Here is a 15,126-nt window from a genome sequence, read left to right as displayed (position 1 = left end):
TTTATTAAAATTAGGCTTACCAAATTACCTTGTTTGGAAGCTCAAATGTATTATATTTGTATATGTATTAATATCAAATATTATGTACAAGTTTATAAAATGTCATAATAATTTTTAACAATAATAATAATACAATAATAATAATAAAACAAACTATAAAATTAACTCAAGTTGTTTCTAATAAAAGCTATAAACAGGGGCAAAACAAACAAAAAAGAGTAAATTAATCTAAACAAAAAAGCCAAACTGATAATATTTAAAGACTTTATTAAAATCATTGTTAGAAAAATAAAAAATATAAAACCAAAAATTTATAAGCCAAAATTAATATCCTAAAATATAGGTCTAATTAATAAACAAGATAATGACCTTCCCATTTCCTTTATGGATCCTTAAAAATAAGATACAGAAAAAACAACAACAGAGGCTTCTGGAACGAGCTTCACCATCATGGCTGCCACCCTCTACCATCTCTTGGGACCTTGAACATTCAACATAATTCTCTGAGAAGTTTTAAATGGATTGGGCCAGTGAGAGGGGCCCAAATGATATCACTATCCCTACCAGCTCCAGCTGAACCCCTGGAATGTCAGTTATTATTATCTTTAATACATCAAACAAGACGGAGTCTTCCTTCTAAAACTGATTTTAACGACAACTGCTCCAGCTTATCTCAAGTAACTTTTTTTCTGCCCAAAAGGACAGATATTGTCTATCTAAGGCTATATTTACACTGGAATGCTATTTCCAAATACCTCGGGCATCCAGAAATAGCTATCCCGTATCTTATATTTTGAAATATAACGGGCTTACTATTCTGATGTCCTGGTAAACCTCATTCCACTTTGTACACAGCACCAAATTACAAAATAAGATATGTTGAAATTGACTTGAAATAAAGCTATGCAATTTGCACAGCTCAAATTGTGTAGCTTATTTTGAGTTACCGGTGTAGTGTAGACACCTCCTTAGAAACCATCCTACAAGGGGGTATTTCCTTCTAAAACTCTCCCCAGCTAAAGGGAAAGGCAACAGATGATATTGTTAATATGAAATGCTTATTTACTACTTTATATTTCAAATGCTCTGTCTTGTCTTCTTCTCTAATCTTTAATAAAAAAAGTTTAATAGCGTGTTTGTCATAATACTAAACAGGCTAAAGTCTCTGCTATCTTTGTAATGCTAAAATTCGACACTCTCCGGGGGGGATTGAACAAAGACCCCAACTACCTTACCCATTACAAAGATAGCTTCCCCAATTATCACCTCCCATTAGCTCACAGACATCTACCTTTCCCCACCTCTAATATCATTAACTCACAGACACTTACCTTCCTTCCCCCCCACTCCCCCGCATCCCCCTTCTGTTCTGAAATGTGATTTGTCCTTTTCATATGTGTTCATTTTTTTTAATTGTATCCTTTGGTATATATGGTTGTGACTATTTTCTTCCACTGAGGAAGTGGGTCTGGCCCAAGAAAGCTCATAATCTTATAAACCATCTTGTTAGTCTTTAAAGTGCTACATAGTCCTGCATTTTGCTTCATATATATATAGGACCTTGAAGTACAGACACTATTGAACAAACTAAATAAAAATGAGAAGCCTAACTGCACCATATAATGAGATCTGGTCAATGTGACAGGCCCCATTAGCAGGGATGGAACACATGGTTTGCTGGTTACAATCTCAGCAGTGAGATTCAAGCGCTATTTCTACCACTGCCTTTCCAAATGAATTTGAACAATGCACTGAAGGTGAATTGTGATCACTACACTTCCTATTACAATAATATGGTGCCAATCATGCCACATATAGGGTAATCACAATCCTGCCCTTCAGATGCTGCCAACCTCACTCAAGTTGAGTAGCAATTTATCAATCAGTTTCAGTCACTACCCTTGGACTATGCAGGAATAGTCCAATGCTCACTTGGGGGAAAGGTCAGATCTAGTCACTGAGGGGGCAGAATACAGCCCTCTGTCTGTCTGTCTCTCTCAGCTTCCCATCTGGAACAATGGTGGTTAAAAATACTAATTTAACTCAGAGTGATATCTTGAGTTCATCAGAGCCTACCACATGCTTTTTAGATGAGAGGAAAGGCAGTGAAATGTGGTCCTCTGTATGTGCTCTGGTACCTCTTGTGTCTTCTCGCTGGAGTCCAGAGGCTTGTTGCATGGAATCTTGGTTTGTGGGATGGGAGGAGAGGCAGCATTATGGTGAACACAACTCCTCCCACCGTTGGTATGCTTCTCACTATGTAATTAACCATTGACTTCACACACTTGTACCTTCTCTTAAATAACTATTCTCCAGAAGGAAAAGGGACAGACAAAAGATGATGGGTCCTATTCTGCCTTGATTTACAACCCTCACTATGCCAGTGAGATTAGGTGGAAGTCAGTGCAAAATATGGGACAGCCTTTACATTTTGATTTTGTGAGATGCTGTTCTCTAGGAGCACGTCTACCCAGTAAGGCTAAAGCCGAAATAAGCTACGCAACTTGAGCTACGTCATTTGCATAGCTTAAATTGAAATAGCTTATTTCAGCTTTTGATGCTGTCTACACAGCAGGACATTTAAGAAAGAGCACTCTTCCTCTGACTTCCTTTACTCCTCGTACAATGAAGGTTACAGGAGTTGGAGTAAGAAGTCCTTCAGCTTGCCATTATTTCAACATTATGTTAAAATAACTGCCTGCTGTGTAGATGCAAACTGTTATTTCTGAATAACATTAGTTATTCTGAAATAATGCTGCTGTGTAGACATAGACTAAGTGCAGCCAACCCTTTAGCCTGCTTGGAAATCAACTATCTTTAGTGCAACATCTTCCTCTCTACTTTCACCCCTTGAAAAATGGGTGCGTAATTTTAAGACCTCAAGCTATAAGGTCACCATGTTCTCTAGCTCGGATCTCTTAGAAATTTATGGAGGAGGACATGCCACTATCTTGAAAAGAGTGAGTTTGAAAACAAAACAAAACCTCTCGGGGTGACTAATTTAATCCTCAATCCTTGTCCCACCATTTGGGGAATACTAATGTAATCCCCTTTTTCCTCCCTGGGTTACTCGGGAGCAGGTCACACTCACAGGTGTGCCTGGGCTCCTGATGGTTTTAACATAAAAGGAGATCATGAGTACACCAATGGTGATGATGTTTAGTTGGAGATTCCCTATCCACCCTCTTACTGCAGTCCCTGGCTCACAAAGAATACACAGCTAAGGTGCTGCCACCTGGCTGGCCCTGTACACAGTTAATGGTGTGCCTTGGGAGCCTCCAGAAATAAAATTATCCCAGCAGTAATCTAGATCTAACTCTAGGACAACAATTAATAATAATATACATCTAATTGATTACATTAGAATTAACACACCTTTACTTAACAATTTAAAGAAACAGAGTTTAACAGATTAACAGTGAATAAAATTAATAAAGTACACAGAAATAATAGGGACTTATCTATCTAGCATTTGCACTGACACCATTTTATCCCACCCCAGAGTGTGCACTCCTCTGGACTCAGAGTCCTAGAAACTTGCTTTTGTGGGCGGGCTTGAAGGTCTACAGCTGGAGTGGAGGTTCTTTGTAGGTTCTGTGTGTGTTAGTCCAAGCTGTGCAGCCAGCTGCAAACTCCCTCTGCCACTGGAGCAAGCTCCACCAAATACCAGCAGCTCTGGTTCACTGGGCTAGACACTTTGCCTCTCTTTGGACCCAGAGTTTGTCTATATCTCTAAGGTCTGTCCCAGGCAGCACTTTTCTGAAGAGCCCATTTACGTATAGCCTCCTCTTGTGTGTTGGTTTTTGTGTAGTCCTTCTCAGGCACAACCAGAGTCTCTCCCCTCTAGTGCAATCTGAAGCCTGCAAGATCCAAGCACCGCAGACTTTTAGTCCCAGGCTTTAGCCGCAACACAACAGCTCCTCGGCTGGATATAAGGCTCTTCCACAGCAGTCTGTCTCCTCTCTCCCAAAATGGAGAGCCTCAGACTTGGAGACCCTCTTTCAACATGCTCGGACAAGCCCTCTCTTCCTGGTTTCCTCAAGGGCTCATGGGAGTTGTAGTCTCTAGGGCTAGATTACGGCACACAGGATCCTCCCAGAAAAAGTCAGAGGCACCTTTAGTAAGAGGACTACACTAAAATAGAAGGTGGAGTAGTAAAATACATGAAGTCAATTAAAAAGTACAGAATACAGACATATGAGGAGAGAGAACTAAATTTATATTCTCTAGCTAGAGGAAAGACTAATGAGGTAGTCTTGTTGTACAGAGTGTATAAATATGTTAAAAGGTTACAGTATAAACTAAAGGAATTTTTCATAGTCTCAGAAAAAAGCAGGCATAATGGTGTGAAAGTGCACAGGAAAAAAAGTGTAGACTAGATATCGGGAAAAGTGTGTGGTTGAGAAAGAAATCAGGTAGTGAGTTACAGTGATAAATGTTGCATAAGAAGTTCAGAACAGAACAGACCAGACCAACCATGGGAGGTGCTCCAAACATAGTTATTGCAGATACTCCAAACCAAGTTAGATTACAAACTGGGAGGACTGAAATAATAAATAGCTTTTATAAAGCTATGATGTTGGGATTGAGGATCAGAGTCTACAGAGTAAAAGCATTTACTTCTGTGAGTAGCCCTGATTTTATCTTGCTTTATTTGTTTCTGGCAACTCCTCTTTTTTTTTTTTTTTTTTTTTTGGTTTAGAGTTTTTTTATTATTATTATTGGTACATTTTCCCCAGGGCATTGAAAGGTCTGATTTATCAGAAAAAAACCTCAGATAGCTAAACTAAAAGACTAACACTGTTTGTCACAGGTAATTTCATTCTTACGCCCACCTCTTCATATTTATTTAAAAGCTTGGAAATCAGATTGCAGAGACTACATTAATGAAGCATGGAGTTCACACAGAAAAAAAAGCTCCCTTTTAATTTTCAGCAGCATCAGCTGTACCTTATTTCATGTGTATTTTCTCTGTCAGTTTTTCTGACTAAATATGTCACATTATATTTTGTTGACAAAATACATTAGAGTCACAATGCACCTAATTTAGCGCTGTTAGAATTTAATTGCTGCATTTCATGGCTTTTCTGATGTCAATTGGACGACCTCATTATTGGAGTAACTAGGTTTTTATTAGATTAATTAGGGTGATCAGACATCCTGTTTTCACATGGACAGCCCTGGTCATATTTAAGGCCTCTTTCAGATTAAAATGGGCAAAATGTTCCATACTTTCTGCACCCTCCCCGCATCAGTACTGGCAAGACCTGCTGCTGGCTGAATTCCTGCTTGCCCAGCACCTGCCTACCTGCAGTGAGTGCTCCCCTTGCTACTCCATTAGCCCAGCCGCTGCTGTATGCTGGCTGTCAGCCAGCAGGGCCCCACTACCATCCTGTTTCTGGCTGGATTTGGCTGCAAACTGTGAACTGTGGTGGCTGGTGAGTGTGGGCAGCTGCCAGGCAGCAGCTGATTCCATGTTATCTTTTCTGCCCAGCCATTGACCCTTGATGTGAGCCCCGTCTTGCTGTTGTCTTCCTGCTTTGCCCCTTTATCACCTCCAGCCCCTGCAGCTCCTCAATAGCCCCCTGGCAGAGCACGCCCAGTGCTGTGCAGAGAATCAGCCCCTGGTCAGAGCACTTAACTCACCAAGAGCCTGGCTGGCAGGTTCCTTCCTTCCCCTGCCATCTCTGGATGGGTCAGGTCCCTGAGAAAGCCCAAGACCCTTCATCCAGGGGTGCTATCCAGGAAGAGTTGAATTTAGTTGAACTTTTGAGACTGTGCAGTCAGGAAAAGGTGGGCTAGAGGAGAAAAGAGTTCTGCAAAGATATGGGCCAGGTCATCCCTTTCACCTCCCCCCCCCCCCTCAAACTCTTCTGTAACCTGAAGCAGCTCCTGTCCCTTACCTTTTCATAATGTGGGGAAGCTAAAAGGCTGCTGCTGAACTCCCAGGAGCCCAGACAAGCTCAGAGGGCGAAAAGAATCAAGAAGGGAGAGTCAGTTGGTCACTCCCACCTCCCCCCATGTGACAGAGGGGTATGGGAGTGTTTGTGTGTAAGCTTTTCCCATGTGTGTGGGTGGGGGTAGGGTGTGTGTATATATCACCCTTCCCCATGAACCTTCAAGTTTTAAAGATAAGAAGGTAAAAAAAAGAATCCAACTTTGCAGTATTTTTTTTAGCAGAGGTTCAGTCAGCTTGATCTTAATTTGAACATTTGCACTGCACAGTTCTGATTGATTGCCAGTGAATTTACATGAATACGAGTCATTTTATCAGGACTGTCATATTCAGCATAGGGAAATATGGTCACCCTACATCTATTTATTTTGTATTTCTGTATATTAAAGAATCTAAAACCCTCAATTCCATACTGGTTGACCCTATTGCCTAGATGGATCTGACTACAGGATTAACAACTAAAATGTGGCATTCTTTTCCAACACTGTTATATAAAGCTGTACATTAAAGCAAAGAAAATGTTAATGTCAGACTGGGAAGATGACAACCTGCTACCCATATATAAATGCAAAGCAATGGCTATTGAAATTCCATGGAAACTTGAGTGCAAAATTAATATGACAGAACAAATTTGAATGTCTGTATATTTTGCAAAACATCTCAATTCAAATCTATGGAGACTATAGAATTCTATGAAAGAAACAACCCAGAACACAAACATTATTCAGTGTTGTCCCTTGACAGCAAGTTAATACAGCATGTGACAGTATAAATCTACAAAGATAACAAAACAGTAATATACTAATGAGTGTGTATATAAAACACTGGCTTTCTACAATGTGTCAGTCAGCCTGGGTTAGTTCCACCTGCTGGTTCAGTAAAGGAAGCTCCCTCGCCTTAAAGATCCAGGACTCTGTTTCACTTTGATTTTTCAAAAAAGGGATCGGGGCCTTGTTTCAGATAAATATGTCTCAGATTTTTTTAAAAAATACATTTTAAAAAACCACAAGTTCTAGACCACAATTCATACTTTGGAGTACAGGTAGTCCCCGAGTTACGCGGATCCGACTTACGTCGGATCTGCAGTTACGAACGGGGATTTTCTTGCCCCAGAGGACTCGAGATGCCAGTTCCGACTTACATACAGATTCAACTTAAGAACAAACCTACAGTCCCTATCTTGTACGTAACCCGGGGACTGCCTGTATTAAAATGGAAATGAAAAAGAAACCAAGTAGTTGCAGATTTTTAGAAATGCAACATACACCCTGGCCCACACAATTAGCCTGGTGGTGCACACTGTACTCACTTGTTTAGGCAATTTGTGGAACTGTGCTTGTGTAGTTCTGAAACTTGGGCTCCAATTTACTTTTCACTGTTTTGTGCATTATTTTGAATTGGGACAATGAAAGTAGCTTGCGTTTATCAGGGGCCAGATTGTTGCACCGAGTCTTTGGCCCACACTGAGGTACTTTTCAGCAGGAGTTTGGCTCGGGAGTCATACTCCCTCTTTGGACATACTAGAGTAAAGCAGGGGCATACAGACTGCACTTTCCCTTTGCAGGGGACAGCTCACTCTCTTATCTACAAGCTGGTGAAGGAGGCATGGTCTGAGCTCATTCCTTCCCCTTTGTAGCAATGTGCAGTTTTGCAAAGATTTAAAATTCAGAAAGAACCACTATGGTCACCTAGTCTGATCTCCTGCATAACACAGGGCATAGAATTGTACCAGGTAGATCCTGCAACAAGCCTGAACATTCTGGGGGAGCTACAACTTAGAAAGAAATCTAGCCAGTCCTGACTAAGCAACAGAGGTTCCATCCTATAGCTATATAAACTGTTCAAACAGTTAATCCACTGAAGGAGCATTTTCTGCACTTTCCTGAATCTGAGGACTGCAGCTGGCTGATACATGGAGGGCTCAAAGTGGTTGTAAAGAAGAATGGAGTTTGGGTCCAATTTTTAAAGGTGTTTAGGTACCAAAAGCATGTAGTGAGATTTGCAAAAGCATCCAGTCACCTCATTCTCCATTATTTCAATGAGTTAGGTAACTAGGTCCTTTTGAAAATCCCACTGTCTCAGGGATGGGCAAACTACGGCCCACGAGAAACACCTGGCCCATCAGACCTTTAACTCCAACCCTCAAGTTCCTGCCATGGAGCAGAGTTGGGGGTTTGCCTCACTTTGGTGCTCCAGCCAATGAACAGGGTCAGGGGCTTGTCCTGCTTTTTACATGTCATGTTTCCTCATGAGTCCTGGAAGCAGGGGCAGCCAGGGGACTCCACGTGGTGTCCCTCTCTCTCAGACACTGACTCTGCAGTTCCCATTGGCTGGGAACCACAACCAATGGGAGCTGCAGGTATGGTGCCTGCAGACAGGGCAACCCACAGAGTTGCCTGGCTACGCCTCTGCATAGGAGTCTGAATGGGGGCATGCCATAGATTTGGGTGCTGCTTGCAGTCAGTACCACCTGAAGCCTGTAGCCCTGAGCCCCTCCACCACATCCCAACCCTTGCCTCAGCCCTGACTCCCCTCCTGCTATCTGAACCCTTCAATCCCAGCCCAGAACTCTCTCCTATAGCCCAAGCTCCTCATATCTGGTTCCATCCAAGACAGCATGTCGGGTGGCCCTCAGACCAAAAAGTTTTCCGACCCCTCCCATTGATGCTTATCTGCATCTTAAGGCACCTAAATACCTTTGTAAATCTGGCCCTTTGTGCGCTTCTCCCACCTACATGAAGATTAGCAGTGCTGACAAGTCTCCTACTTTTGTCCAATTCTTACCAGATGCAGCTGCCAACTTACATTGTTTTTTCCAACATGACGTGCTGCAACTGTATTTGCCACCACACTTTTCATGTAAGCCTCGTACAGAAATGTCATGGCACCTTGCAGCACACAGTGACACAATTACAAACATAAATCATAACAAGGGGACCAGAGCTGTAGTGGCAGGAAAGAAGTTGTCTTTTCAGGGAAGAACTGATATGAGATGAAAGCCTGAGGAGGCAGAGATGCCAAGCCCTGGTCTACGCTAGGGAGTTATTTCTAAATAACAAGCGGAGCATCCATGCTACCAAGCCCATTATTTCAAAATAACAGGCTAGTTGTTTTCAAATCTAAACTCCTGCTGTCCTCTGGGAACAATGCTTATTTTGAAATTGTTATTTTGAAATAGCGTTAGTGTAGAGACTCCAGTAATGCTAATTCAAAATAATTGGTGACCAGAGGCCTCTCACAGCTGAACTTGTGGCTCTGGGCACACCTCTCAACTCTACTGCTCCCCTTCTCCTGCAGAGCTTAAAACAGCAGGCTGCAGGAGAAGGGTGTGTGGCACATAGACAGCTTGGCAAGCCCTGGGCTATATAGTAGGAGCTGACAGAGCCATGGCAGACCCCAACGCTCACTCTGAGCCTCTCACAGCTGCCAGCCATCCTGCAGCACCCTCAACTGCCACAGGCCAGGGATGCAGGAGAGCTCCAGCCTGGAATAGTGTGGAGATCAACCTCATTAAGGTTTGGGGAGAGACCAACCTCCAGCATCTCCACACCAGAAAGCAGAATGCTGACATCTACAGCCAGATGGCTGACAGCCTGGTTAACAAAGGCCACAACCAGGTCTGGATGAAGATAAAAGAGCTCCAGCAGGCCTACAACAAGGCCAGGGAGAAGAGCAGATGCTCTGGGGTGGCACCACACATGTGTTGCTAATACAAACAGTTCAATGACATCCTGGGAAGGGGGCCGGTCACCACCCTCCACCCCCATCATCGAGTCGGGCCAGGACACTCCCAGACTCAGCCTCTACAAGACCAGGGTTGCAGACGAGGATGAGGAGGCGGATAGCCAGGTGACCACGCCCACAATTCAGGACCTGCTCTTCACCCTGGAGCCAGTCTCCCTTCTCAGGAGAACCTAGGGAAGGCACTTCAGATGAGTTCTAGAACCGCCTCTCTACATGTGGAGGAAGTCGGTGGACTGTGAGGGGCTGCACAGTCCTCTCTCAGCCTACTCATCCTGGGATGCACAACAGCCTGTGCCCATGGTTGCACATGGAGCACCAGTCCAGAGCACTAAGACCCAAGATGCTTTCACACGGGAACCCCTCAGTCCTTCTCACAAGGCTCCTGGAGAGGCCCACCTGACTCCGGATTCTGTGGTGGGACACCTTCCCATGACAAGACACCACTAAGGTTTGAAATGCCATGCTGGAACCAGAGATCAGCTGGGAAATCCCCAGCTGATCGTGGTCTCCACGCGGCACTGCTACTTTGAAATGTCGTGGTGGCATTTCAAAGGGACAGTGCCACACGGAGCTCGGTATGGGTTCTGTGTGGTGCTGCCACTTTGAACTACCCTATCTTCCCCCACCCTTTGCTGCCTCTATCTGACAAAGGTAGCAAGAAGTGGGATGAATTGAGTAGTTGACTCGACTGTCCGATAAGCATTTGCTTATTGGATAGTCAACTAGTCCTTAACAGCCTTAAGCTGGAATGTCAGCATGAGATTATGTGCTCCTCCCTCACCTTGGTGGTGGAGCACATGGCCTGTGCATGGCATGAGCCACCAGCCACCTTCCCCCCCCCATGGCTTCCTAGCCTAACCCCCCCAGGGGCACTGGGGTCCCAGAACATGTGGCAGTAGACCCTCTCAGGAACCCTTCTGAGCTACCTGAGACAGGCACCAGTCCCAGCTCCATCCCTGAGGCCTCTTCTTTCCTCTTTCCCCATTCCAGGTTCTTCCCCCAGTCCCTCCCCGTTGTGTATCTCCCAAATGAAGAGTCCTGTTTTTTCAACAAAAAAGACTTTTTTATTTACTGTACAGGAGAGGGGGAGAAGGTGGGAAGGGAAGGCATATGAAGGGAGGGGTGGGGGAGGGAATGCACATAGAGGGAATGCAGGGGCCCCTCGTGGAGAGGCCTTGATCTGCGCATAGAATGTCACTAGTACCCATCTGCTCAAATGCCCTAGCCAGATATTCAGCCTCTGCCCCCCAACCTAGCAGGAAAGTTGCTCCCTTGCTCTCACAGAGGTTGTGGAGCACACAGCAGGCCACTATGAAGGGGATGTTGCACTTGCTGAGGTCTAGGCAAGCTGGAAATTCCTGAAACTCCTTTTGCAGTGGCCGAAGGCACACTCCACCACCATAAGGCACTGCTCAGCCTGTTGTTGAAGTGCTCCTTGGTGGGACCAGACTGCTCCTGTAGGGCTTCATTAGCCAGGTGAGCAAGGGGTAGGCTGCATCGCCCAGGATGCAGATGGGTATGCCCACATCCCTGCCTTTCTGACCAACTGACATTGATATCCGTGAAGCATCTCTTGTGATCCATGAGGGCCTGCAGCACTATGGAGAACTACCCCTTCCTATTGATGTAGTCAGAGGCACGATGGCAGGGGACCAGGATGGAAATGTGAGTGCCATCTATGCCCCCTGTCTCCCATCAACCCGCAGTTGGGGAAGCCCAGGGTGGCAAACTCATCAACAAAGGCACATTTTGGGAAGGTTGGGGGGTAGCAGCTGTGCACTCCAGGATGAGGCTTACTTTTCATCCTGTTCCTCAGATGCTAAGAGAAAGGGGGTGAGGGGAAAGTGATTGCATTCCATGCATGCCTCTCACACCAGGCTGGTGAGCCTGAACTCCTGACTGGTTATCATCCTGCTGAAGCAGATTGCAGGCAGTCTGGATGAACTATGCCATGATGTGCAGCATGAGGCCCATGAGCTTGGCGCTGCTTTGCAGCAGCTCTGGGTCCCTGTTGTGAGTGCTCTGGCATCCCACAAGGGCAACCAGAGCACACTGTTTTGTGTCCCACAAGCGGTGGGGAGGCAGTGAAGGAGTGGCATGTGAGATGTGGCTGTAAAGAGGAGCCCCAAAAAGTGCTCATCACAGCTTGCCTGACCAAGCAGCCACAGGAAGTGTCTACACTCCTGGTACCCTCCCTGGAGTGCTTCTGGGGGATCTAAGTACGAGGCAGGCTCCGATCAGTGTGGACGTCCTATTTAAAAATAATTCTGATTATTTTTGATGCTCCTCAATTGTGTGCTATTTCAATTTTGTTTTTTGGGGAGTTATTTCAGTTTTAGTAATTTCAAAATAATTTCCTAGTGTAGACATGCCCCAAGTCTGTTCTAGACAGCAGAAGCAGCTGAAGAGAAAGTTCTAGAAGGACAATAGAAAGACTGCATGAAGAAGAGAAAGGAAGGAGATTGGTGCATATTGAGAGATATTAGAGGGGCTCGAACAGTATGGTAGTGAAACAGGGTAATATAAATAGATACAGGTTCTATGAAGTGGTCTCTTGGTCTTAAATGTTGCTGTGGTCTAGGTGCCACTGCATGGTAACCACACTAGGTGTGTAGGTTACATTAGTACATGTTAGGTAAGTGCTCATGAAAACGCGTGTGAATCTGCATGTAGGCGTGGGAGTCACTTTCTACAGATTTATTTATATAGGTATCAGGACAAAAATATCATAGCTGCAAAGAGTCTATTGAAGGGCCACTCCTGAAGCCCAGATGCAAATTCACAGAGAAACAACCCCAGAAATGCGCACCTGTCGGGAGAGCCAAAGGCTAATCTGCTTTTCCAACATCTCCTGCAGTCATCTCAGTTCCTAACGTACTGGCTCTTGTCTTTCCTTTGGATCTAACTGGGGCGACCAAGAGGGGGATAGGGCCACTTGGGCAATGCACTTTTCTCAAACACTAGCCCAGGAAATGTAGCATGCAGGAAGATACACTTACCCACACACAGCTGTACACAGCTACTACAGATGATACAATAAACAAACTTGCCTCCAACTTTGGTAGCTGGAATGTGTGGACAATATGTCCTGGACTTGAACCTGTTCATGAACTTACAAACACGGATTCAATACGTAATACAGCAGTCATAGATCAACAGTTACATAAATTGAATGTTGACATTGTTGCTCTCCAGGAGACCAGACTGGAAGATGCTAGATTCGTAAAAGAAACCATCTACACCTTCTTCTGGAAGGGTTTGAGTTCAGAGAAACGCCATCTTTACGGAGTTTGCTTTGCTGTTCAGAACAATCTGATTAACTTTATCAATACACCCATAGCTGAATCAGAACGCGTTATATCCCTAAAGCTCAGCACCAAGTCAGGATATGTTAACATCATAAGTACTTATGCACCCACACTAACATCGTGCACTGAAGACAAGGACGGCTTCAGAAAGTTGTCGATTCCTGTTCATCCGGTGAACAACTGTACATCATTGGTGATTTTAATGCAAGAGTGGGAAGCAATCACCAGTCCTGGCCCATTTGCCTAGGTCATCACGGGATTGGGAAAATGAATGAAAATGGTCAAAGGCTTCTTGAATTCAGTTCTCAGAAACATCTCTCCATCACGAATACTTTTTTCAACTTAAAAGACTGCCACAAGGTCTCATGGCACCACCCCAGATCTGGTCACTGGCATTAACTTAACCTTGTACTGGTCTGCAGAAAACATCTCAACGCCGTTAAATTTACACGTGTGTATCACAGTGGAATTCAAAAAGCATTTTTGATATGGACGACCTGAAAACCTATATATTGGACTAAAGAAAGCACTTGGACCAAACATTACCAAAGTTGCTCCATTGAAACATCTAAATGGACAGGTGATCACAGATAAAAACCAACAGATGTCCTGATGGGTGGAACACTACTCAAGTCTTTACTCCCATCAGCATACAATACATCCTGAACTTGATAACCTCATTCCAACTCTTCCAGAAATGTTAGAGCTAGATGTAGAGCCTATGGTGGAAGAGTTTTCCCGAATACTTGATGCTCTCTCCAGTGGAAAAGCACCAGGTAACAATGGGATTCCAGCTGAAGTCCTGAAGGCTAACAAGGCTGTTCTCATCCCCTTCCTCTATGGCTTACTTACAAAGTGTTGGCGAGTGGGAGAGGTCCCAAACATCATTACTCTCTATAAAAACAAAGGCAATAAGGGGGACTGTAACAACTACAGAGGCATCATTTTGCTAAACATTACGGGTAAAGTATTTGCCCGTGTCATTTTTAATCGCCTGCAAAAACTCATAGATTGAGTCTATCCAGAAACACAGTGTGGCTTCAGGGCTGGCAGATCAACAATGGACATGATTTTTTCTCTTCGACAACTACAAGAAAAATGCAGAGAGCAAGGAAAGCCACTGTTTATAGCATTTCTGGACTTAGCAAAGGTATTCTATACAGTCAGTAGATCAGGACTGTACAAAATATTAACTAAGACTGGACGTCCACCAACTCTACTTAAGTTCATAATATCTTTTCATGAAGCTATGAAAGCATCAGTGTACTATGATGGATCTACATCTGAACCCTTTGTGGTGAAGAGTGGAGTCAAACAGGGATGTGTCCTTGCTCCTACCCTCTTTGGTATATTCTTCTCAGTCCTATTAAATTGTGCATTTCTAAACTCACACAGGGTGTGTCTAGACTACATGCCTCCTTCGACGGAGGCATGGGGTATGTCTACACTACAAAGTTAGTTCGAACTAACTTAGTTCGAATTAGTTAATTCGAACTAAGCTAGTTCGAACTAACGCGTCTAGAACTAAAAACTAGTTCGAACTAGCGTTTTGCTAGTTCGAACTAGCAAGTCCACATTGAGTGGACTCTGAACAGGGCTTAAGGATGGCCGGAAGCAGTGCCGGCAGGGCATAAAAGGAGGACTTAGAGCATGGAGATGCTGTCTCAGGCTAGCCGAGGGCTGCGCTTAAAGGGTCCCGACCCCCACCCCGGACACACAGTTCTAAGGGGTGCCCCGCTTGCAAAGAAGTTCTGGCTTGGAGTGCCCTGAGTGCCCACACTGGGCACATCACACCACTCGGCCATCAGCCCAGCTGCACTTGCCGCAGGCTGCCATCTGGGGAGAGGGAGTAATTGGGGGGCTGCAGGAGAGCTTCCACCCCCAGAAGCCCGCAGAGCCAGCCCAGTCCTCCCCATCGGGGGCTCATACCCCATTCCTCCCTCACCTCCCTCCACTTACCCTTCCTTAGCCCCCCTTCTTATTGATGTACAAAATAAAGATAACGTTTCTTCCAACATTGACTCTGTCTTTATTGAAAAAAAACTGGGGGAGACTGGGAAAAGGAGGTGGGAGAGGGGAAGAGAAAGGCTGGGAGAGGGGAGGGCAACTAACATGATC

The 15,126-nt window shown here is 44.6% G+C and overlaps 1 long non-coding RNA gene across 1 annotated transcript; it reads right to left on the bottom strand.

The window, feature by feature from the left end:
- Positions 1 to 250: 250 nt before the first annotated feature.
- On the bottom strand, positions 251 to 14,788 carry LOC149524643 (uncharacterized). The gene is made up of 2 exons (XR_016349135.1): positions 5,904 to 14,788; positions 251 to 4,134 (listed from the first exon to the last, which is right to left on the bottom strand). It is a non-coding gene; the product is annotated as an uncharacterized LOC149524643 (long non-coding RNA).
- Between the last annotated feature and the right edge of the window lie 338 nt (positions 14,789 to 15,126).

Source organism: Pelodiscus sinensis, chromosome 3, assembly GCF_052426305.1.
Source record: "Pelodiscus sinensis isolate ZL-2025 chromosome 3, ASM5242630v1, whole genome shotgun sequence".
Classification (NCBI taxonomy): Eukaryota; Metazoa; Chordata; order Testudines; family Trionychidae; genus Pelodiscus; species Pelodiscus sinensis.
Note: the sequence above shows the minus strand (reverse complement) of the source record. Positions and strands in the feature narration are given on the sequence as shown.